Below are 23823 nucleotides of genomic sequence, written 5' to 3'. Positions count from 1 at the left end.
CTCAAAATTGCCCCAAAATGTTATGTGGTTGATTTGAAACTTTTCTGCTTTATTAGTCTCTTCGATCTGGATTACTAATAGTTTGTAAACTCCATTCTTCTTCTCACCTACAAAAGCACAGGTACCTTTACTATGACCAATAGGATAAAGCTCTTGGAAATGTGCTTCAATACAGGGAATCAGAGAAGATTTTCATAACTATGATTTCTACTTGACAGATTATATATTAGATACATATTCTTTAGGACAGATAAATTAGATTCTGTAATGAAAATAATTATTTGAAAGATGTAAAATGTAGTTTTACAAGCAATTGAGATGCCTTAATTGAAAATGAGGCTAGTGTAAAATTTATAAACTATTTCTACATTTTGATTACGTAATTTAAAAAACAGCTCAAATGAGAAGCTTCCAGACAAATAACATATCAAGCTGAAAACAATCAGACAGCATAGATAATTCCCTGTGAGTATTTTCTACCAAGCTGTCATTAATTTCTTACAACATATCAAATCAAATCAGAAAGACATAATAACACATGAGGGGATTCTTGAGCACTAACTGATCTATAAAAGTTATTAGAAATTAGTCAAAAGCATTGTGGTCAGGTTGAAGGCTAAGTACCAAGAATAATGGAAATCCATAAAGATAAAAATACATGTTTATGACTGGTATGTATGAGTAATCTTTTATGTAGTCTATATTTACATAAGTAGGGGAAATACTTTCTACAAAAGTACTAATAAATTGTGCATGACTGAAAATATATTTTGTTTATTAGGTTTATTTAACGAAACATAAACAAACTAGGTCAACAGAAGTTACTCTTCCACCTGGTCCCACAGCCCAAAGAAAAACACTTATATTAAGTATATTATATTATTTATAAACTGTTTGTCCTCTTAGTACAGGATTATTATTAACTAGCTTTTACAACTTAAATTAACCCATAAATCTTGTTTACATTTGGCCACATGACTTTGTACCTTTTCTCAGTAAAGCATTCTTACCTTGCTTCCTCTGCATCTGGCTGATGACTGACTCTTTGCCTTTCTTCTTCCCAGATTTTTTTTAGTCTCGTTGCCCCACCTATACTTCCTACCTGGCTACTGGCCAAACAGAGTTTTATTAAGCTAATATGAGTGACAAATCTTAACAGTGTACAAGCACATTATACCACAGTATTCTCTTTTTTTCTTTTCAAGACTAATATTCTGAATGTTAATGTCTGTGTTTAGCTTTACTTCCTGATCATTATACATAACAACTTGCAACCAACACTCTAAACAGAGACAAACATTGATTATACATGTTTTGGGGAATGTGGGTATAGTTTTCTAAGCTACTTCCTGCTGATTGGGGCTGCTTATAACCTTCTGGGGAAGAGAAGAAAATTTAGGATTATGGTCAAGTCCTGACTGGAGTATCCTGTGAGACTGGATATTTTGAAGCTGTTCTGGATGTAGAACTCAGAGGAAACTTGGACAGAGGTGATCTGAGACATTGGATCATCTGGGCCATTTCTCCTATCAGAGATTTTTTCAGAGGGTCTTCCTTGATCAAAACTTATTTTTTCTTAACCTAGAATTAATACACAACGTCTCATTTCTTTTGGAATGAAAGCAAAACCTCTTCTCCAAGGTAACATATATTTTGACTTAAACTTTGAAGTCAAGGGATTTTCAAACTATATAGGTTGGATTAATCTAGCAGCATTTATAATCAAATGTATTTTAGCAGTTGTTGGTCCTTCCTCAACTGTCAAAAAATTCAAAGAAAATACAATAATATACTCTGCATTTCATACTTATGTAGCTTTTTAATAACTCTATTCTTTTATTTTTATTTTATTTTTTATTTTTTTGAGACAGGTTTCTCTATGTACCTTTGACTGTTCTGGATCTCACTCGGTAGATCAGGTTAACTTGGGACTCACAAAATCTGCCTGAATATGCCACCCAAGTGCTGGGATTAAAAGACACACATACATACACACACACACACACACACACACACACATTGGTTTTTGAGATACAATTTTTGTGTAACAGTTCTAGCTGTTCTGGAACTAGCTCTTGTATACCAGACTGGCCTGGAAATCACAGAGATCCATCTACTTCTGCCTTTGGAGTACTGGAATTTAATACATGTGGCACCACTACCAGGCTAACCTACATATATTTTTCAAACACATTGTAAACCATTTACAGAACTTTTTTCATCTGAATCTGTCTTTGCTCTATATCTCTATCTTTTTCTGACCACGTGAGTACTTAATCTACTAAGTAATGTGGCTAAAATGCTAGACAGCTGCTTTGGCAGCTGTCTTCATTGCATTCCTTTGCTTTTTGATAGTCTAGTTCATAGTGGAGGTACTGGCAGAAGCCACGTTTAATGCTACATTTCTGGGGAGCTTCTAAGTACATGCTAATACCAGTAAACATGTTACAGGCTTCTCATAAACATCATTGAAGTATTTTGGGGCTGGGCCTCTTTTAAAAAACGTGGTTTTTGCAGCTGAAGTTGAGTCCAGGTAGCCTCTCTTAAAGGAACCACACTTCTACTCCCTGCCAGCAAACAGCCTGTCAGAATAAATATGGTCAACAAGCTGTGCTTGACTCTGTTCTTGTCTGTTTAGAATGCTTATTATTTTAAAAGTTTTCTTAGGCTTTATGTGGAAATTCTTGTTAAACATTTAAGTGCCATTTGTTGATGAAGGGATTCTCTTCCTCCCAGTCCCAAAGCCATTCAGTCTCAAAGAAACACTAGAGGCTTATATTAATTATCAACTCTTTGGCCTATTAGTTCAGGCTTATTATTAATTAGCTCTTACAACTTAAATTAACCCATAATTCTTGTCTATGTTTAGCCATGAGGTTTGGTAGCTTTTCTCAGTAAGGCATTCTCATCTTGCTTCCTCTGTGTTTTGTTGGTAACTGACTCTGTAATTTTTTTCTTCTCAGAATCCTCTTTGTCTGGTCACCCTACCTATACTTCTTGCCTGGCTACTGGCCAATCAGCATTTTCTTAAACTAATATGAGTGACACATCTTCACTGCATAAGAGTATTATCCCACAGAAAAAGATTAATATAATAGTGTAACAAAATATATAACAAAAATATCAAAAAACATAAAAAATAAAAAAATTAATATAAACTACCCAGTGTCACTCATATTTTATTATCAAAATAGAAAGTGCAAATGTTATTTTTTTAAAAAAATATTTCTATACATACCACCCTTTCAAATAAAAATAAATGTGAACTCAGTAGGAGGTCATTTTTATTCAAAAATTAAATGCAAAATATCCTTTGCAAATAAATGTATGAACTGGTGAAATGGCCATCAAATATATATTCCTTTTACTATAAGGACTGTACAGTTTAAGAATTTGTTGTGGGAAATGAGTGTAAAGCATGCCCTAATCAGAAACTGCTGGGGGAACATTTTTGTCTGAGGTCCTCCAATCTTAAGTTTGCTGGGAGGTATTATAATAGAAGTAATATATTAAAGAAGCTTTAGAACACTGATTGTTAAGAAACACAACCTATATGAATCTCCAGAGAATTGTGTACTAAGAGAAATATGGTCACAAATTATTGTTGTCCATCAATATCCACAAGGGCTTTGTTTATAAAATCCTGGGTGGTGCCTCATGCTGTGCATGCATATATCACTTATTAAAACCGGCTGAATATTCTCATATAGACAATGTATATTTAGGTCATTTGTAGAGTTCTTATTGAGTAAATGCTCATTCTACATATATATATATATGTATATGTATATACATACACACACACACATATATATATATATATATATATATATATATATATATATATATATAAAGTCAACATTCTTTCACTGAAGGTATAATAACAAAAGAAAACCTATACTATATGCTCAGGACAAACATCATTTTTTTTCTGGGTTATTTTGTACTTCTGGCATATTATATCAGTGAAAGTGAAACCAACAGATATGGTTAACTAACTACAAAAATTTTGAATCATAACATTTGATTTGGCATAATTTATAGCAGTATAAAATAGTTTAGTGATTATCCTTTTGTGACTAAAAAAGAGAGAAATGAAGGAATCATGAGGTAGTAGAAATATTTATTGTTTTGTTTTGATGTGTGGAACTCAGCATCCTGATTAGGATATTTACCTCATAGTTTTGGAAAATGTTGATGAAATAGCCTGAGTGAATCATGCATGGAATTGCCGTATTACTTCTGAGGACCACATGTGAATATGCAATTACCTCAGATGTTAAAACGTTCAATTAAAAGAAAATCAATTACTGTTTTTCACTCATTGATTTAGATGCAGATTAGATTCTGGGTTCAAGCAGTGAGACTGGATGTCATCTTCCTTTTCATTTGCAGTATTTCAGTTCCCATTTATTTATCAGTAATTTAACTTTCAGCTGTCACTCTCAGATTTTTTATCTAAATTTGAGCCAGGCATGTAAATTTTTCTAGTTATTTTGAGTTTCTATTCTTTTTGAAGACCACGAAGATGTTAATCTATATTTTTAGGTTTGGAATCTGTTTTTATTGTGTGGTTTTAAAAATTAGTATCTATCTGAAAGTGTGCTTATATTTGAATAATTGTTTTGTGATTTTATATCTATCCTTATTCCATCAATTATCTATCAAGGATCATGTATTTCTGTATCTATTCCTTACCTGTCTTTCTATTTATTTATCCATCAGTTTTATATCTGGATTAATTCATCAAACAGATGACTCAATATGGTTACTTAATAGGGTATTTTGAGGCTGAAAAAAATTGCTAAGTACTTGAAAGTATTTACTTATCTTCAACAACAGTCTGTGAATCCTTCTCTAGAGAATCCAGCTCGTTTCTAGCCTCTATGGACAGACACACATTCACACATGCATATTCATAAGAAAATGATAAGATAATCTTTAAAAGTAGGCTAATATAATGGGAAGATTATGAATGCAAATGTAAAGAAATAAAGAGTCTACTCTTGGTAAAACTAATAATTCTTAGAAGTGAAGTAAACTAATATATGTTGTGGTTTATCTTCTGTAGAACAGAAAATACATTCTACTTTAAGAGTCTGAAAGCTAATTATTTCATTGTTTGACATAAATAGTGCTTATCTTAGATACTAACTATTTTGTTGTTGTTTTCAGAGACATCATTGAATGAGAAGTAGATTCACTTTTAGAAGGTTTGTAGGATGGTAGGTAGCAAGCCACAGGAGCATAATTCAATAAAGTATACATAGTATTGACAGGAGTGGAACTAAATAGTGGGAGCTGGGGACATATTAAGCAATCAGCATAGAAAAGGTTCAGTAAGGGCTCAGTATTGATCTCTAATGGTGGCATAAGAAAAAAAAGCTACTGTTTCATGTTTGATCAAATAAATACGACTTCATTTTGACAAAGTTGAGAAATACTAGTATTTTCCCTGCAACCCATGGAGTGGCATGCATTCAATAATTAAAATACACTTTTTAAAATACTGAGAAAATAGTTCATTATTATAGGGTATTGTTAAAATAATGGGAAAAAATTAAACAAATTTTTTCCTACTATGTAGTTTAAACATTCATTTGTAAAACTTACAATACTAATAAATATGGTAATGAAATCATAGTATTGATAACACTATAATACAATAATTATTGTTTTAAAAATATAATAATTATATACTAGTACCATTTTCTAGGGAGAGAAGAGGTAGAGATATGTCTGTTGTATCTTTTTCCTGTCTTCTTAAGATATATTTGATTAAAAAATTAGTTTCAGATACTCGGTAAGAACTATTGTTGTGCTTTTGTGGTAGAATGGCTCCAGGCAGAAAGAAAACCCTTTCCTCTTAGATGAGACAGATTCCAAGAAAATAAACTGCACAGTAGCCTAGAGTCAAGATGAAGATGCATGAACAAATAAGATTCCAGTGTCTGTCATTCCTGTTCCCTATTGCCCAGGCTGGACCTTCTGTACCTCCTTTTTTCTCAGTAGTGAGGGTGAACTTTTGTCATATCACACATGACAGGAACATGACATCTATCACCTAGTAGGGGATCTTGGTGATCCTGGGATCTTGGACAGACTCAGATTCTAAATGTCTCAGAAGAAACAAAGAGTTATTTCTCTGTGCTCCACGTCTCTCAAGTTGGTGAATGAAGGGACTATGAACAGAGAGGCAGTGACTCAGACCTACCACCAATCTTGCAAGGGACATGACATAGCATTTTCACAGGCCTTCAGTTACCCTCCTCATAGTGAACATCATCCCAGTGTTGAGAGTGCAATATCTGGGTTCTTTAATTTGTCCACTGACTATATAGGAATCCCTTGGGATCTTGCAATCAATTTAAGGCTAGCAATTAAAGAACTGCAGGGTTTGGAACTCTAGTCTTCAACAGTAAATAAGAATAAAAAACCTGATTAATTAAAACAATTATAAGGAATAAATTATATCAATGAATGCCATTAAAGGGTACCACTAGTCAAATGCCTTGAGAGAATAAGGTCAAATTTGATCTGAAGTTCACAGGGAAAGGAAATGTTTGTATTAATCTTGAAGAATGTTGTTGCACTTTTATTAACGATTTGATAGCTACGGATGAAACAATTATCATGGACTTTCAGGAGCCCTTTCAATGAAATAAGGTAAGTTCTGAAATGATGATTAATTTTATAAACTGAGTGCAAAAAAATCTGGGGAATGGAAAGAGGTGATAGCTCTATTCCTGCCTCCCTCATAATTGTAGAAGGAATGTTAAGTGAGATAGGATTTTTGCATTGTTTTTGCATAAGGGAGTTAACTAAAAACCTCATTAAAAAGAATTTAGCAAGCTCATGTTCATTAACAGTTCAAAATAACCCAATGTTTTAAAAACAAATCATATCATTGACTCTATGGCAGAGTTAAAAATTCTTAATTAAATTTAAAACATAAAACAAACTAAAAATACTATGAATAATAATGAAAAGAAAAGAGAAGTGAATTGTCAGAATGTAATCATTCCTGCACATCATCAACAAATCACATACAAGAAGAGATCCTAAACCCTTATCTCAGTTAACTGACAACAGCACCTGGCACCTACCTATTGGTCCCAGAGATGAAGGACTTGAAAACACACAATCCATCTCTTATGGAACACTCACAATCAGATAACAACACAATCCTTTTTATTAATTATTAATCTTCGTTGGTTGTGCTGTTGGGTTCTGTTCATAAAGTCATCTCCCGTACAATGGCTGTATGTTATGGTCTTTGATCATTTATAGTTGAGTTTTATGCAAAATGATAAATATGGATCTATTTGGTTTACTTGCATGCAGTCATCAAGTTTGAAATATATATATATATACCATATATCATTTACTATATATGAATATATATGAATGTATATATACTTATACACACACATGATAACATTACTTGCACATGTTTTTGATGGTACTGAATATCAAATTGGTGTGTTCTTTCCCTGGGAAAGAGAATACAATTTTAATTATTATGAAAGGGGAAGTCCCTCTTTAGTGGCTCCTAATATGTAATTGTAGATGCAAGAACTTCTATTGTACCTGAAAATGTTGAATTCTGGTGAATTGTGATCTCATTGCATAAATGAAAATTAAGTTGCAAAGTCTATTTTTGCTAAATAGTTCAAGCTGAAAGTATCTCATTTTAGGAAAAACTACGGGGAACTAAAAGAATATGTGATACCTATAGTCAAATAATTTAATAATAGAAATTCTAAATTATTATAACTTTATTTATTGTTGGGACTAATGAGTCCTGGCCTTCAGCTGGATGTTGGGATTAATGAGTCCTGGCCTTCAGCTGCTCTTCCCTGCTAGAACCTCTAATTAAAGTTACTAGAAGCTGTGCCTAGTTTAGAGGATTAAAGGATGGGATTTTCACCTGTTGGCCATTGACTGCAGTATATTTAAGCCTACATGGTGCTAATAAAAAGGGGCTTTTGTATCAGTGTTTAAAGGTCTGCCTGTCAGTCTGTCTCTACTTTTGTGAGTATTCTCAACCTCCAGCCCCTTGCCTGAAGCTCGCGAACTGAGGTCTAGCGCATAGAGCACAGACCGGGGCTGCGGTGCGCGGCAATTTATCACCTTTTAAAGCTTTATTTCAACAATCAAAGTTTAATTTTAATTTATTGATAACATAAGGAAGACAAGGCTATTAAGTGGTTTATTAACTAATAATCTATCTTTTACAGGGCAATCACTTAAGGTAGTAGTTATTTTCTACATATTAAACATCCAATTCCCCACCTTGGAACTCATTGAAATTATGACTGTGTCAGATATGTAGCAGTGGAAAGCTAAGATTTTTGAAACTGAGATGTGTTTTAATCAGAAAAATGCCAGAAAGAAAAGAACAAAGAGATGCCTTAGTTGCCATGCCAACTTGAACAGCGTTAACAGTGAAAGTTCTACAATCATGAATGTGTCTCCATCGAAAATGAAAACCATGAGAGGCTTGCAGACGTGTACAAAATGACTTACCATTGTCTTTCTTGTGGATATAATTGCTACTTCTTAGACACTCCATTTAGCATTTTTCATTTTCAAATATCATGAAGAACCTATAAATCTATCTACAGTGTAAAAGGCTCTAAAACAGGAAGAGGGAAAATACGCCATTTCGGACTGTTAAACCACGGTTCTTGTTCTGTATTTCAATGCATATGAAAGTGTTACAAAAATTGCTAGCATGTTGGCTGTCTTCCTTGTAATAATCTAACCTGCGAAGGGCTTCAAGCAAATCGTTTGGAAGCATAATACCTTGTCTCTTCACTTTTCTTATGTATTTATGTTTCAGGATCCTTTTTGTTTTCTCTCTGGATTTATGATGGCATTAATTTAGATGCAAATTCTAATTAAACCATTTTGTGAAAAATGAGAAATTAATAGAAATCTTTTCACAGGTAATTTTTATCACATTTCTATTAACCAAAAAAAAAATACAGCAATGATGATATATGTGTAAACTAACTTAGGGCCAGTATAATTAAAAAATGGCATCATGCCTCTAGGTATGTTCCTTACTTTTCTGCTCAAGTTTCTTAAGATTCATAAATATACACAAGAAAAAACCACATAAAATCAAAATGAAATGTTTGAAGCTCACTTGTAAACTTACCACAGGTGTGTCAGTAGGGAGCTGAAGTAAATGTTTAAAGCTGTTGTTTTTTCACTGTTGCAGAACAATTCACATAGTTTAATTTGCACATTTCTTTTCTCAAACACAACAAAATCCTTATGTATGAATGTCTGTACTTCCTTCATTCTGGCTATATCAGAATTTACAGGAGGGCCTGGGCCATGTTACGGGAGCAGAACCTGAACCGAAAATAGCTGAGAGAAAAATCACTTAAAAACTTTCTGTTTAAAGAAGAAACTCACCCTAAGGATTGACAGCAAAGAATCGCTTTATAATGAGATTTTGGAAAGAAAATATTTCCAAGATGTTTTAAATTTTGCTTTTTTTCTTCTTTGTCCTGGAACCAGTTGGGGTTTGTCCTGGTGGTGTGTGTGTGTGTGTGTGTGTGTGTGTGTGTGTGTGTGTGTTTGTTTTTGTTAATTTGACACAAGCTAGAATTATCTGGGAAGAGGAACCTCAACTGAGAAAATGACTCCATCAAATTTCCTAAAGGAAATCCTGCATTCATTTGCTGGATTAATGATTAATATGGAACTGCCCAGCTTTTTATGTGTGGATCCATCCATGGGATGGTCCTTGATGGTATAAGCAGACTGGGGAAGTAACAGGGGACAAGCCAATAAGCAACATTCTTCTATAACTCGTCTTCAGTTCCTAATTCCTGGTTCCTGGACTGAGTTTCCATCCTGACTTCCCTCAGCGATGGGCTGCTATTAGAAAGTATAAGATGAAATATATCCCTTCCTCTCAGAGTTGTGTTTGGTCACGGTGCTTGTCAAAGCAGTATCTGATTACAGAATTTTCCGTGGCACATGTATGGTCCAAAATATAGAATTTTATCAAATAAATTCAAGAAATTAAGAAACTCAAAATGCTTTCACATGTGAAGCTTCAGTAAAACTTCTCTTCTCTTTCTTTGGACTGCATTAATTACATGATATGATCTGTTTCATTATGCCTTTTTAAATATAGAGCACTTGAGTTATAATCTGTGTTACTTATTGACAGGGATGTTAGGAAGAGGATTTAGAAGATCTTCTCTTTTGTGAACACCGTAAAGTAGTCTTACATAACTAACAATAATGTTGCTCACTACTAGAGGTTACCTCGGCAGCATGAAGGAGAAAGAGATTCATAAGAAAGTCAGCAGTGTACATGGCCTATCTTTTAATGTGTAGAAGTACAGTCACCACTGTTAAAATAACAGGAGCATGTCCAATATAATTAATATATTGACTGTTGTATAGTCATTTGTTATCCACATGTATTCTATACTGTATCATTTTATGTACTCTGCTTTCATATGACTGGTATGACAATAGGTATGTTAATATTAGCATCACTGCAAGTCTGTGTATAATGCACAGTGCTGAGAAGCAACAGCTGCTTCAGCATCATAAGCACACAGGGACTTTTCAGTTGCACTATAATTTTGTGGACCAATTATAGAAGCAATTCATTCTTTACCAAGCTTCCATTACACATTTGGTACTAAATTCTCTTTATTTCAAATAAACACATTAAGAATTCCCTTTAAATTATTTTGTTGGCTGTTTCAGAAAAGATAAAACAATTTTCAATCAGGTCATATTTTTTTTTTCTTAGAAGATGTATCTTGACTGCTTAGGAATGCAAGTCAAATAATTTCTTGAGCATTCTAATGGATTAGTCTAACATCAGTATCTTGACATAATAAGAACCACTGTAAAGACAATTTGGACTGATACATACAAAACAGATTAGAAATTGAGTAATAGCAAGAAAAATTGTCTATTAAAGTTCTGAAATATAAAATCATGTCTACACAATTTAGCACTACTGAAATACCTGTGAATACAACCAACATATTTATCAGAATTCTTCATTTTCTTTAAAAAAATACGCAGAAAAATATTTTTCAGAAAGTATAGCTACTTTTCTCTATGAAAAACTGAATTGATAAGAGATTATTTTAATACTAATAAGAAAATATTGAAGAATGTGAACTCTTGGGAAATTAATGTGGGCATATATATCTATATATACATATGTGTTTACATCTGTATGTATTTGTTTTACTTTATGCCTTTTTATCAAAAATCTTTAGACATCTTAGTTTGATTTAGTCTGTTTTGGCTGCAATATCAAATATTTTAGACCAACAACTTATAGCAGGCATTAATTTATTGGTGACTCTTTTAGATGTTGAAAAACAAGCCAATACTTGTTCAGTGCATATTGTTGAGGGTCATATCTCTTGCCAGGAGGAACCTGAGCTCCCTGTACTCACATGGTGGAAGGGATAGTAAAGAAAAATGTTGAACAGTGTGCTCATGTGACACAGAACAGAAATGGCAAAGGGTAATTTAGCGAATCCCCTGTAGCTCATTGGTAGGGTTGAATGTACTGTTCATGAGACCTGAATCCTCATTACTCAGTCACTCCCTAAGTCCCCATTTCTTAATGCCAGCAAACTGTCAAGTTGTTTTCATCATATAAATTTTAAGAACAATGATAAAAAACGTCTTTAGCTCTACGTTGAACATATGTCAGTTTGGAATCGATGGTTGACAGTCACCTGATAGCATCGTGATGGCAAAGGTGGTGTCATATTTGTTTTGTTTTCTCATAGCGTGATCATGAATCTTTCTCCAATGAATAAAAGCAGGGCATCTATACTCTAAAGTGTTACACCATATTATTATTGTACCATTGAAGAGAAAGGTTTGATGAATGCATTTCTGAATCAGTCCATTGAAAATGATTAGTAATCTGTAAGGTTTTTGGTTTTGGTTGTTGTGTTTTTAACTTAGGCTTGATACTTCAGTTTGCATTGACTCCGTATCATATAGACAAATGGAAGCCCTAGTTTCTTGAGCCTTGTGTTTCAGCACCCTGAGCAGACTAAAATAAGCTGTGTATTTATTATTTCCTATTGAAACTCTGAATAGTACAAAGTCTCTTGTGCATTATTATAGTTACTGAAAAATTTCAGTGGTGAAAGTAAATTTCTTTATATTACCATGCTTAAAATAATATCTTCTGTTCCTAGAGTGTATTTCACACCTATATAGCTAAGATGGAATAAAAAGAATACCATGAATTCAGTTCCTTTGTAAAATGATGAATATAAAAAAGAAAATTCAGAATTTGTTTCAATATATTAACAGATTAAAATGACTGTTATTTGTTTAATTTTAGAAATTGGTGTTACCTCATATACTCAGAACTGCTCAATCTTTTTAGCAAACATAAATAAATAATTTTAAGTGATAATCTTAAATAATATCAAGGCACAGGATTAGCTTGGCTGTAATGCAGCTCAAATCTCAATCATTTTGGAGTTAGAGATAGTTTCTGTGTGTGTGTGTGTGTGTGTGTGTGTGTGTGTGTGTGTGAACATCAGAGCCAACATAGGCAGTAGACAATAAGATTATGTGGAGTCTTACAAAATAAAAGCAAATTTTATGACACCTGTGTATTATGAGTTTTCTTAGAAATAGAGACAAAAACTGAAATAATGTAAAAATACTTCTTCAAAAACAGTAGAGAAAATGGAGTTCTAGGATCTCAAAAGGGCAGAATTGATGCAGAAATACAGCCAAGTTGAGTAAGCATTCTCCAAATCTATATAGGAGTCCTGTTATTTCTTTGGCTGAAAAGAAGTCTGTTAGCAAGCCCAGAGGAACGTTAGCCAAGAGTAGAACGGATAAAGCTCAGAACAGGAAACAGTTACCAACAAACTGAAAGAATAACAATTCCCAAACCTCCCATAGGTCTGAAAATCATTCTGGTTTTCACCAGCTAGAGTAGAGAGAAGCTCAAAAATAATGAGGCCATCACTAAAACAAGACAGGATGCAGCTCAGCAGCCTGACACAATTTGCCCTGAATATCAAGGTGACTATATTCCTGAACACACGCACACACACAAACACACACACACACACACACACACACACACACACACACACACACACACACAAGCACCTAAAGAAAAAAATTAGTCTTCAAAGGATAAAAAATAAAGGTTTGTTACAGATTAGAGCATAATGATTAAAATCTGTTAGTAAACCTACATGCTTGAAGAAGGAAGGATCAAAGGGCTTGGGAAACATAATAATAAAATAAATGTGAGTGATGATGAAATCATAAAAGTAACATTTATAGCTATATGATTTACCTGAAAAAATACAAAATATTACAGATCTGTGACAATGACTTAAAAACCCGATTTGAACTTCTAAAATAACAATGAAAATGGCAACATTTGTTTATAAATCTAAAATTATCGAATTTAATTATAATATAAAAGGGCAACAAAGAAAAATTAGCAGTAATCTTACATATCATAGGAATAGAAATCCCAAGCAAATCATGGTAAACCCTTGACATTCCAACAAACAAATCTTAGGATAACAGTGGCTGAAGAGAGAGCAATGAAGAATTAAATATTGAAAAATGTAATACGTAATTTATTACAGTCCAAGGTATGGACAAAGAATGATGGCAGAAGTAATGCATAAAAAGATTATTTGCAAATATAATGGCAAATACTTTTATTAAGGTTATAAAATATTTGTTTCATAATGAATTCTAAGGAGAATCTATTCTAAGTTACATATGCAATAAATATAATACATAGATACACCATAATCAGGATTCAAAAACCTTGTTCAGAAGATATGAAGGAGGTAAGCATCTTAGGCTGTCCATGTCATGTGTTTTTACCCCCACCCTCATTTAAAATGCATGTTATTCCATCATGATCTATGCAAAAGCATAATTGAGACCAGACCTATACAAGCTTAATTTGTCAATCCTTGATTTTAGCTGTGGAATAGAATCTGTCATGGCCAAGATGACTCTTCTATGCAAACCATAAATCTGCATGCATGACATAGAGACTTCACAGACTGACATGGTCTAGACAGAAAAATGCCTCTTAATTTTAAAATTTGTACTAATAATTTGTGAATTATATAGTTAAAGTGAGTACCTTTATTTCCATTATTACATGTTATTCTTCATCCCACGACTGTCATGGAAAGCGTAAAGTGAACTTTCAGAGGCTATAATGATATGGAGCATGTTAATAATTCTTGCATTAAAACCGAAAACCTAAATGTGTGCCTTTTACTGTCATTAACTTGCATACAATAAACTGTGTCAAACACCTTGTGTCAATTAATTTCATTAAAATGGCCCTTTTTGTATTATTTTTTCACTGGTCAACCTATGAAATCGTCAAAGTAGAAAATGGCTCTTTGAGCTTGCAAGATAAATTTAAAAATTAGCATCAGAAGCAACACAGCCAAACACACACACACACAAACACACACACACACACACACACACACACACAGCCATACTCACCTAGCATCAAAGATTTTGATGGACACGCTACAATCATATGTGGACATATTACAAGTATATTTAGCAATGTTGAAAATAAAATTCTCTTCTAGCTTCTGAATAAATTTTTAAATCAAATTTAAAAAAAGAAAAATCATTCTTAAATTATTTATGTCTGTTCTTGTAGGATAGGAACAGTTGCCAGCAGGCAAGATGTGGCCTGACAAAGTACCTTTCATAAGACATTCTAATAGATAAAATATGTTACCTCAAAATTTCAATATTTTGGAATGACAGCTGGGGAACCTACCTTCTGACCAAACTAGCCCCTTTGAATGTAGGTAACAGTTATGTGGCTGGGTAGTTTGTGGGGCCACTGGCAGTGGAACCAGTATTTATCCCTAGTTCATGAACTGGCTTTTTAGAGTTCATTCCCTATGAAGGAATACCTAGCTCAGCCTTGGAAACAGGGGAGAGGTCCTTTCTCAAGTGTTGCAACAGACTTTGCTAACTGCCATTGGAATCTATCACCCTCTCAGAGAGGTAAATGGGGGTGTGGTGAGGGGAAGCAGGGGAGTAGGAAGAGGAAAGGGAGAGGAAACTGGGATTGGCATATAAAATAAAAAGATTGTTTTAAAATACTTTTTAATTTCTTTTTATTAGTTTATAAATAATACCAATCAAATTTTCCACTTCTTCTTCACCCAATTCCCTACTGCTCCCCCACAAACCCTGCCCCCCACCGCCCTACAGTACTAAGAGAGGGCAAGGTACCCTGACCTGTGGAAAGTCCAAGGCCCTCTCCCCCACATACAGGCTTAGGAAGGTATGCATACAAAAGGAATAGGATCGCCAGCACCCCTCCCCAACCCTGCCCTGCTGTATGCTAGGACCAGTGCTCAACTACAGTCTTAAGCTCCTAAACTAAGGCGACCCACCCAGAGCGGTGAGTGCCTGCCAGCCGGGCAGGCCTCAGGGTCCCCTGTAAGGGAGCCTGGCACCTCCAGCTCCAGCGCCAGGCTTCCTGCGCGCTCCTGGATACCCCCCCCCCACTTGCTCCATTCATCCTGTTGGCCCTGGATCATTGGGCTACCGGCGGCCCTGTTTAGTTGCTGAGGAATCCCATCAGGACGGTTGCTGAGGAATCCCATCTGGACAGGAACAGTTCCTGCTTCTACACTGAAGAGATATACCCTGAGAGTCAATCACAGCAAAGTCTGGACCAAGAGACCAGGCCTCTCCTGGCTCCATTTGAAGGAAGAGATGGGAAGGCGCCAATACAAGAATTCCTCCAACAATCTGAAAGGCAACATGACACCACCAGAAACCAGGGACACCGAAATAAGAAGAATTGTACACCCTACCCATGAAGAAATAGAAGAAATCGACTCAAAAGTGAACTATATGAAAATAATAGAGGACCTTAAACAGGAGGTGAAAAACTGCCATAAACAATTAGAGATTACAAACAAAAAGGTAGAGGAAATGAATAAATCGCTCAAAGACACGCAAGAAAACCAAGAGAAACAAGAAAAAGCAATCAAACACGTTAGGGAAGCGGTTCAAGACATGAAGAATGATATGGAAGCAATGAAGAAAGCACAAACCGAGGGAAGAATGGAGATGGAAAATCTGGGTAAACGAACAGGAATGACAGAAACAAGTACTAACAACAGATTACAAGAGATAGAAGAGAGAATATCAGACACTGAAGATACCATAGAAAAAATAAACACACTGATCAAAGAAAACAGCAAAACCAACAAATTCTCATCACAAAACATTCAGGAAATTTGGGACACAATAAAAAGACCAAACCTAAGAATAATTGGAGTAGAAGAAGGAGAAGAAGTGCAGCTCAACGGTACAGAAAATATACTTAATAAAATTATAGAAGAAAACTTTCCCAACCTGAAGAAAGAGGTACCTATGAAGGTTCAAGAAGCATACAGAACACCAAATAGGCTGGATCAAAAAAAAAAAAAATCCCCTCGCCATATAATAATCAAAACACAAAATACACAGAATAAAGAAAGAATATTAAGAGCCGCAAAGGAAAAAGGCCAAGTTACTTAAAAAGGTAAACCTATCAGACTTACACCTGACTTCTCTATGGAAACCATGAAAGCCAGAAGGTCCTGGATAGATGTACTGCAAAAACTAAGAGATCATGGATGCAAGCCCAGACTACTATATCCAGCCAAGCTTTCGTTCACTATAAATGGAGAAAACAAAATTTTCCAGGATAAAAACAAATTCAAACAATACGTAGCCACAAATCCAGCCTTAAAGAAAATAATAGAAGGAAAATCACTAACCAAGGAGTCCAACAATGCCCACAATAACTCAGTCATCTAGAGACCTTTCACCAGCGCAACTCAAAGAAGGGAAACACACAAACCCTACTACTAAAAAAGTGACTGGAGTTAACAACCACTGGTCATTAATATCACTTAATGTCAATGGCCTCAACTCACATATAAAAAGGCACAGGCTAAGGGATTGGATACGAAAACAGGATCCAGCGTTCTGCTGTCTACAAGAAACACACCTCAACCACAAAGACAGGCACCTACTCAGAGTAAAGGGCTGGGAAAAGGCTTATCAAGCAAATGGTCCTAAGAAACAAGCAGGTGTGGCCATACTAATTTCTAACAAAGTTGACTTCAAACTTAAATCAATCAGAAGAGATGGAGAGGGACATTATATACTCATAACAATAACAATTCATCAGGATGAAGTCTCAATCCTGAATATCTATGCCCCGAATATAAAAGCGCCCACGTATGTAAAAGAAACATTACTAAAACTCAAGGCAGCCATCAAACCACACACACTAATAGTAGGAGACTTCAACACTCCTCTCTCACCAATGGACAGGTCAATCAAACAGAAACCTAACAGAGAAATTAGAGAATTAATGGAGGTAATGAAGCAAATGGACTTAACAGACATCTATAGATTATTCCACCCGAAGAGGAAAGAATATACCTTCTTCTCTGCAGCTCATGGAACCATCTCGAAAATTGACCACATACTCGGTAACAAAGCTAACTTACACAGTTACAAAAAAATATTAGTAACCACCTGTGTCTTATCAGATCAACATGGATTAAAGTTAGAATTCAACAACAATGCTACTCCCAGAAAGCCTACAAACTCAGGGAAACTGAACAGTCAACTTCTGAACCATACCTGGATTAGGGAAGAAATAAAGAAAGCAATTAAAGTCTTCCTTGAATTCAATGAAAATAAAGAAACAACATACTCGAACTTATGGGACACTATGAAAGCAGTGCTAAGAGGAAAGTTCATCGCACTAAGTGCCCACTTAAAGAAAACAGAGAAAGCACATATTGAAGACTTAACAGCCCACCTGAAAGCTCTAGAAAAAAAAGAAGCAGACTCACCTAGGAGGAGTAGAAGATTGGAAATAATCAAACTGAGGGCTGAAATCAACAAAATAGAAACACAGAAAACATTCCAAAGAATCAATGAAACAAAAAGCTGGTTCCTGGAGAAAATCAACAAGATTGATAAACCCCTATCCAAACTAATCAAATGGCAGAGAGAGAATACGCAAATTAATAAGATCAGAAATGAAAAGGGGGACATAACCACAGACACAGAGGAAATTCAGAGAATCATCAGATCATATTACAAAAGCCTGTATAACACGAAACTGGAAAATGTAAAAGAAATGGACACTTTTTTAGATAAATACCATATACCAAAGTTACACCAGGACCAGGTGAACAATCTAAACAGACCTGTTGGTCGCGAAGAATTAGAAGCTGTTATCAAAAACCTCCCTACCAAAAAAAGCACAGGACCAGATGGTTTCAATGCGGAATTCTACCAGAACTTCCAAGAAGAGCTAATACCCATACTCCTTAATGTATTCCACAATATAGAAACAGAAGGGTCATTACCTAATTCCTTTTATGAAGCTACAGTTACTCTGATACCAAAACCACACAAAGACTCAACCAGGAAAGAGAATTACAGGCCAATCTCACTCATGAACATCGACGCAAAAATCCTCAACAAAATACTGGCAAACCGAATCCAAGAACACAGTAGGAAAATTATCCATTATGATCAAGTAGGCTTCATTTCTGAGATGCAGGGCTGGTTCAACATACGAAAATCTATCAATGTAATCCAGCATATAAATAAACTGAAGGAAAATAACCATATGATCATCTCATTAGATGCTGAAAAAGCATTCGACAAAATTCAACATCCATTTATGTTAAAAGTCTTGGAGAGATTAGGGATACAAGGGTCATACCTAAATATAATAAAAGCTATATACAGCAAGCCGACAGCTAACATCAAATTAAATGGAGAGAAACTCAAAGCCATCCCGCTTAACTCAGGAACACGACAAGGATGTCCACTCTCTCCATACCTCTTCAATATAGTACTTGAAATTCTAGCAATAGCAATAAGACAACATAATGGGATCAAGGGGATTCGAATTGGAAAGGAAGTAGTTAAACTTTCGTTATTCGCAGATGATATGATAGTGTACTTAAGCGACCCCCAAAACTCCACCAAAGAACTTTTACAGCTGATAAACAGCTTTAGTAATGTGGCAGGATACAAGATCAACTCCAAAAAATCAGTCGCCCTCTTATACACAAAGGATATGGAAGCAGAGAGGGAAATCAGAGAAGCTTCACCATTCACGATAGCCACAAACAGCATTAAATATCTTGGGGTAAATCTAACCAAGGAAGTGAAAGATCTATTTGACAAGAACTTTAAGGCATTGAAGAAAGAAATTGAAGAGGATACCAAAAAATGGATGGATCTACCTTGCTCTTGGATTGGGAGGATCAACATAGTAAAAATGGCAATTCTACCTAAGGCAATTAATAGATTCAATGCAATCCCCATCAAGATCCCATCAAAATTCTTCACAGATCTGGAGAGGACAATAATCAACTTTATATGGAAAAACAAAAAACCCAGGATAGCCAAAACAATCCTATACAATAAAGGATCTTCTGGAGGCATTACCATCCCTGACTTCAAACTCTATTACAGAGCTACAGTAATGAAAACAGTGTGGTACTGGCATAAAAACAGAGAAGTCGACCAATGGAATCGTATAGAAGACCCAGATTTTAACCCACAAACCTATGAACACCTCATTTTTGATAAAGGAGCTGAAAGTATACAATGGAAGAAAGAAAGCATCTTCAACAAATGGTGCTGGCACAACTGGATGTCAACCTGTAGAAGAATGAAAATAGACCCACATCTTTCACCGTGCACAAAACTCAAGTCCAAATGGATTAAAGACCTCAATATCAGCCCGAACACACTGAAAAGGATAGAAGAGAAAGTGGGAAATACCCTACAATAGATGGGCACAGGAGATCGCTTCCTATGTATAACCCCATAAGCACAGACATTAAGAGCAACATTGAATAAATGGGACCTACTAAAGCTGAGAAGCTTCTGCAAAGCAAAGGACACTGTCACTAAGACACAAAGGCAACCCACTGACTGGGAGAAGATCTTCACCAACCCCGCAACAGACAAAGGTCTGATCTCCAAAATATATAGAGAACTCAAGAAACTAGACTTTAAAATGCTAATTAACCCAATTAAAAAATGGGGCACTGATCTGAACAGAGAATTCTCAACAGAAGAAGTTCAAATGGCCAAAAGGCAGTTAAGGTCATGCTCAACTTCCTTAGCAATCAGGGAAATGCAAATCAAAACAACTTTGAGACATCATCTTACACCTGTGAGAATGGCTAAAGTCAAAAACACCAACGATAACCTTTGCTGGAGAGGTTGTGGAGGAAGTGGTACCCTCATCCATTGCTGGTGGGAATGCAATCTTGTGCAACCACTATGGAAGTCAGTGTTTCGGTTTCTTAGGAAATTCGGGATCAACCTACCCCTGGACCCAGCAATACCACTCTTGGGAATATACCCAAGAAATGCCCTATCATATGACAAAAGCATTTGTTCAACTATGTTCATAGCAGTATTATTTGTAATAGCCAGAACCTGGAAACAACCTAGATGCCCTTCAATGGAAGAATGGATGAAGAAAGTATGGAATATCTACACATTAGAGTACTACTCAGCGGTAAAAAACAATGACTTCTCGAATTTTGCATGCAAATGAATGGAAATAGAAAACACTATCCTGAGTGAGGTATCCCAGACCCAAAAAGATGAATATGGGATGTACTCACTCATAATTGGTTTCTAGCCATAAATAAGGGTCACGGAGTCTACAATAGGTGAATCTAAAGAAGCTAAGTAAGAAGGGGAAACCAAGGAAAAACATATAATTATCATCTTGGCTAAGGGAAGTAGACAAAATTGCCGGGGAGAAAATTGGGATCTTGGGGTGGGGTGGGTTTGGGGTAAGGGGAGATGGGGAGAGAAAAGTTAGAAGGGAAGGAGGTCGGGCCTTGGGAAAGCAGGAGGATTGGGATAAAGGAAGGTTGGACAGGGGACACAATTCTTAGTTAAGGGAACCAATTTAGGGTTGGCAAGAGACCTGACCCTAGAGGGGCTCCCAGGTGCCCAAGCTGAGGTCCCCAGTTAGTTCCTTGGGCAGTTGAGAATAGGGAACCTGAAATGACCCTATCCTTGAGCAATACTGACGAATATCTTGCATATCATCATAGAACCTTCATCGGGTGATGGATGGAGATAGAGACAGAGACCCACACTGGAGCACTGGACTGAGCTCCCAAAGTCGCAATGAGGAGCAGAAGGAGGGAGAACATGAGCAAAGAAGTCGGGACCACGAGGGATGCACCCACCCACTGAGACAGTGGAGCTGATCTATTGAGAGCTCACCAAGACCAGCTGGACTGTGACTGAAAAAGCATGTGATAAAACTGGACTCTCTGAACATGGCGAACTATGAGGGCTGATGAGACGCAAAGGACAATGGCACGGGGCTTTGATCCTATGTAATGTGATGGCTTTGTGGGAGCCCAGCCAGGTTGGATGTTCACCTTCCTAGATATGGACGGAGGGGGGAGGTCCTAGGTCTTAACACAGGGCAGAAAACCCTGACTGCTCTTTGGACTGGAGATGGAGGGGGAAAGGAGTGGGGTGGAGGGGGAGAAGGGTGGGAGGAGGGGGCGTAGGGGGGGAGGAGGGGGAGGGAAATGGGAGGCTGGGAGGAGGTGGAAACTTGTTTTTTTTTTCTCCTTTTCTCAATAAAAAAAATAAAAAAAGAAAAAAGGAAAAAAATGAAATAAAAAAAATAAAATAAAAAAAAAAAGGAATAGGATCCCCAAAAGCCAGTACATGCAGTAGAGACAAATCTCAGTGCCATTATTATTAGCCCCTCAGTCTGCCTCCAATTGTCAGCCACATTCAGGGGGTCAAGTCTGATCCCATGCTCCTTCAGTCCCAGTCCAGCTGAATTTGGTGAGCTCCCATTAGCTCAGGCACACTGTCTCAGTGGAAGAAACAATCCCTCGCGGTCCTGACTTCCTTGCTCATATTCTCCCTCCATATCAGACAAAGGTCTTTTTTTATTTATGATTAGAATTTTTATAAAACTAATACAAACCCTTTTTAAATTAATTATGAGTATGGGTGTTTTGTTTGCATGTATATGTATTTGCTTTGTGATGTTTTGTCTATATGCTTCGTGCCAGGTCTTATCTCCAAAATATATAAAGAAACTAGACATTAAAATTCTAAATAACCTACTTAAAATGGGGTACTGAACTGAACAGAGAATTCTCAACAGAAGAATTTCAAATGGTCAAAAGATAGTTAAGGACATGTTTTTAAAATATTTTAATACATCATAAGAGATTCTGTGTGATAATGATTTATAGATTTGATCTTTAAATATTTTAAATTGTTTTCTTCAAGAAATTAATATTTAGAGAAAGATCAAAAGAGTACTAGGACGATTGAAGTTTTATTCTTTTATTATGTGTGGTATGTTTTCGTAACCTTTCAAGTATTCTAACACTTCACAGATCTCTCAACTGTTTATCCCACTCCTTCATGTAGCGCCAACCATGCAAACCACCCATCTCCCTCACCATCAAATATTGTTCACATTTCCCATTTCTTTTTCCTGTTTGTCTACTTCTCCTCTCCCATTTGCCTTAAAAATAACAAGACTGCATCCAAACCCAGAGTTCTAAAATATTTATAAATCATAGATTTTTCACTTCTTTTCAGTACTAACATTCTGTAAACTCTGTAATAGTTCACTGGCACTTACCTATATTAGTGGAACTATTTTTTCTCAATTGTAACAAAGCTAATTAGAAGTTCTTTTCAATTATTATATCTCTTTCTCTCTCTCTTTGCAAAAGTATATCTTTCTACAATGAAACTGAACTTCAAATGTGTTGAATCTCTAGTTCATAGTACACTTTGGGACACACATATAATCATTCTCTCTGAATGGTGCACAACCTATATTCACAAAGTTAAATGGGCAGCTCTATTTATATGAAAAAATTACTTTAAAAATCATCTCCTCAGATTTTAGAGGAAAATCAAATTCAAATTCTTTAGTTCACATACAATTAATAAAAAAGCATAGTTTTGGCTATCCTGGTCCTTTTTTCAGAGTGATATTAATTTTCATTGTTCATAATTACATGGAAAATGTTTAATGACGTCTACCAGCTCTTTGACTGGGAAGATATATTTGAATTAATGAACCCTAATTCTCATCAGTTTTGTAGGTCATTGATTTTATATATTTCTAAACATTCCTAAATTACTCTGTGTAGGGTAGATATGTCTTTAGTATATTTCCATCAATTTCAATAAGATTAACAACGCTATTTATGCAACTGCATGTATCTCTTGGCCTTTACTAAACTGACCTCTTGAAGACTACCTGGTTGTAGCTTTAATAATCTTCACAATCCTAACTTCCTTTTGTTCTGAAATGGAACATTTTTGCAGCTAAATTTATAGTCCGAAAAACTTATTCTACAATTACTAATATTCTAATTGCAATCTTCTTTTTTCATCCTTTAGGCAAGATTGATTAGAAGGTTAAGGAATACTATTATTGTTGCTGTGGTTGGGTTTTATAATACAATAGGAAAACAATGCCCTTTACAATTTTAAAAACATTTTTATTAATTAAACTATTTCTGAAAATGCATTCTTCTTATCCACCTACTCCATATTGCCTTTCCATTCCTGTCTGACTTCTCTGTCCTTCAACTTTCTTCCCATCTTCATGCTTTGTGTTTTGTTTTATCGTCCACTGTGATCAACCAGGTTCATCTGTGTGTCTGGGACTTTGTAAATAACCCAGACAAG

The sequence above is a fragment of the Microtus oregoni genome, unplaced genomic scaffold (genome assembly GCF_018167655.1).
Source record: "Microtus oregoni isolate MIOR12 unplaced genomic scaffold, Mior012 000038F_ref0000394, whole genome shotgun sequence".
Classification (NCBI taxonomy): domain Eukaryota; kingdom Metazoa; phylum Chordata; class Mammalia; order Rodentia; family Cricetidae; genus Microtus; species Microtus oregoni.
The sequence above is the reverse complement of the archived record's forward strand: the minus strand, read 5'-3'. Positions refer to the sequence as shown.